The sequence below is a fragment of the Petaurus breviceps genome, unplaced genomic scaffold, assembly GCF_028583685.1.
Source record: "Petaurus breviceps papuanus isolate PSGF00001 unplaced genomic scaffold, PetGlider_PUasm1.0 139, whole genome shotgun sequence".
In the NCBI taxonomy this organism is placed as follows: Eukaryota; Metazoa; Chordata; class Mammalia; order Diprotodontia; family Petauridae; genus Petaurus; species Petaurus breviceps.
In genome coordinates, this window is record NW_027185697.1 from 16,340,330 (window position 1) to 16,343,682 (window position 3,353).

Genomic DNA, 3,353 nt, shown 5'->3' on the forward strand with positions numbered 1-3,353 from the left:
TCTCTGTCTCTGTCTCTGTCTCTGTCTCTGCTTTTCCATATACGTCCCCAGAATCACAGAATTTCAGAATCTGGTAAGATTTCAGAGGCCATCTAAGCTCTGAGGGTTTTCCATCTACATCCCATAGCTGCCAAGTGGCCGTCCAGGCTTCTCTTCAAGAGCGCCTGAGCGAGGAGGAGCCCATGACTGTTGAGGCAGCCCAGTGCATTGTTACAAAGTCTCTCCCTGCTTTTGTGTCTGTCTTCCCCCCATCACTCTGGGTTCTTCCCTCTGTGGCAGGCAGAACATGACCAGTCCCTCTTACAGCCGGCTCCCGGGCAGCACGGCCTTGAACACGCTAGCTGTCCTGCTCTCGGCAGGAGCGTTACACTCCGTCAGTAACTTTCTTAAAAGGTGGTCATAACGTGGTGTTGCTCTTCAGTCAAATCTAACTCTCTGGGACCCCATTTGGGGTCTTCTTGGCAAAGGTTCTGGAGCCATTTCCTTCTCTGGCTCATTTTACAGATGAGGAAACTGAGGCAAACAGGGTGACGTGACTTGCAAAGGGTCACACAGCTAGGAAGTGTCTGAGACTGGATCTGAACTCGGGTCTTCCTGACTGCGGAGCTGGTGCTCTGTGCACTATGGCACCACCTACCTGCTCAGAATATGTCAACCAGAAGTGAGCTGAATACTCCAGGTGGAGTCTGGCCAGGTCACACATCTGGACCGGCTAGCTGGATTACAAGAATCGCTAGAGTGGGTCTGTGTCTGACACGACTGAGCCAACTTTCCTGGTCCACCCAGCCGAGCGACGGGTGCCCACCCTCCCTTCCAAAAAATGACCCCTTTGGTATCTACTTCTGGCTTGACATTTTTTTTCTTCCCCAATAAAATGGGGACTTCTCAAGGGCCCTGGAACCTAGCAGGGTTACTGACAGACAGGGGGTGTTTAATAAAGGTTTGCTGATTGATGGGCACGTGGTTAATGCTTAACAAAGTGTGGATAAATTGAATTAAATAACATAAATGCCATTTTCGAACAGGGGAAACATACCTCTTCATTTTCATTAATAACTTTTTTCCACCCACCTAAAATCTATTTTCTCTCTCTCCCATTTCCCCCCACCCTTCTCCTTTGTAAGGGAGGAGAAAAAATAAAGCTCTTGTAGCAAATGTGCAGAGGGCAGCCAGCTGGCACAGTGGATAGAACTCTAGGCCTACAGTCAGGAGGTTTGGAGTTCAAATGTGACATCAGACACTAGCTGTGTGACTCTGGGCAAGTCACTTCACCCTGCTTGCCTCAGTTTCCTTATCTGAAAGTGAGCTGGAGAAGGAAATGGTCAACCACTCCAGTATCTTTGCCAAGAAAACCTCAGTGGGGTCATGGAGAGTTAGACACAGCTGAAAAGCAACAGCAAACAAATATGCATATTTCAGCACCTCTAAGTCCCGCACTGGCCTGCTTCCTACTGCTCCCCGAGTCCATCACCCCTTCCTCAAGATGTCAGTAGCAAACAAACCATACCTCCTGGAAGGAATCAATCAAGGCATCAGCATCCCTCTTCCCTCCTGGGCGAAGGCCATAGGACCAGTGTTGGCCAGAGCTGATCATCACACACAAAGTCAGGAGAAGGCATCCAGCTAGGAACTTTGGGGTCAGCTCCATTCTGTGGGACATAAAAAAAATGGAAGAAAGCAAACAAACAAACTTGAAAAGGAGCATTCAATGGGAGGGAAAACTATTTGGGGTTGGCAGAGAGCCCAGAAATGAGTTAAGCTACCCTTTCAAGACAGGACAAGGTCTTCGGTGTGTTTGCAGGGAACAGCAGCCAGGCACTGAGACACTCAGCAATTAGTCCCGGTGCAGAAAGTGGGCAGCCAAGTCTAGTTAGAACTCATAAGTCCAGAATTTCTCAGTAACCTCCTCTCCTTGTTCACCAATTGTTCATCCTTTTTCTTTTCCTTGGATCTCCAAACTCTAGCTCTCTCTCCTTCTCAGGCCCGCCCTCTTCTCTTACAGCAGTGTCCCCCAAATCAGTCTAGCCATCCCTCCTTTGGGACTGGAACTATATTGCAAGAATCTATAAATTCATAGACAGGTCTATATATCTATACATTTGGAGATTCTAGTACTAGGCGAATAGAGTAAGATGAAAACATACTTTTTCACGTTCCTGAAAATGGCCAAACAGGTCAGTATTTTTGATAAACACATATTTTACTCTTTGAAATGTTAGCATTGAAAAGCATTGCCAATATCAAAAATGTTCTCCAAGAACCCAGATTGGCACAGTGGAGATCACATCCACCTTCCATTGTCTGGGAAATGGCGCTTTCCATTGGAGGAAGTGCATATGCCAGAAAGAAGGCTGGAGTGAGAGAGATGAACTTGGGATGAGAGAGGAGGGTATCATTGACCAGGTGACTTCACCTCCCTATGCAAAGGCCTCCAGGGCCCCTCCCAGCTCTGATATTCCAGTATTCTCTGTTTAATGGATCAAACCTGTAGAGCTAGAAAGGACTGAACCTCCATGATCTCATCTCTAAAATGGGGGTGATGGCTATCCCTTCCTAAAAGGGCTATTATGAAGATGAGAGAGGCCACCTAGCCCACCTCCGATCAAATGAGATGATGCAAGCAAAATGCCTGGTCAGCCTTCAGGAACTTTTGGAGCTCCATTTACTAGGGTAACATTATACAGATAAGAACCCTGAGAGTGAGAGAGGTCAAGGGACTTGCCTGAGGTCACACAGATAATGGACATGAGAGGTGAGATTTGAACCCAGGTCCTCTGGCCCCAGAGTCAGGGCTTTCTCTACTCCCTTCCAGTTCACAGAGGACATCATCTCTATCCTGAAAAGCTTTTCATAGGATAAGATCACATATCTCTTAACATTTTTTTAAAGATGCAGTTAAGGATTAATCACATATAATCATGCCTGGTCATATCTAGAGGGTATTTTTAATGTTTGCAAAGCACATTTCTTCTCCACAACTCAGTGAGGCAGGTGGTATGATATGATTACCTTCATTTTACAGAGGAGGAAACAGAGACCCAGAACTTGTCCATGATCATACAACTGAGTCTGCAAGGGAAGATTCAAACCCAGGTCTCCTGACTCTGAAAACCAGCATTCTTTTCACTAATACTGTGTCATATGGTATCCCTTCATTTTATCAAAAGAAATGTGAGATGTTCAAATGCAGAGATGTCTCCATCCCAAATGTTTACATGGGTGATTTGTACCCAACTTATGGTAGAACCTTCATATTGGTCGACCAGCCACAGTTGAACACACTGTACCTTGACCCCTACATAGTGATGTCATTTTGGTCCTCTGAGAACAAAGGACAACAACCAAACCATCCC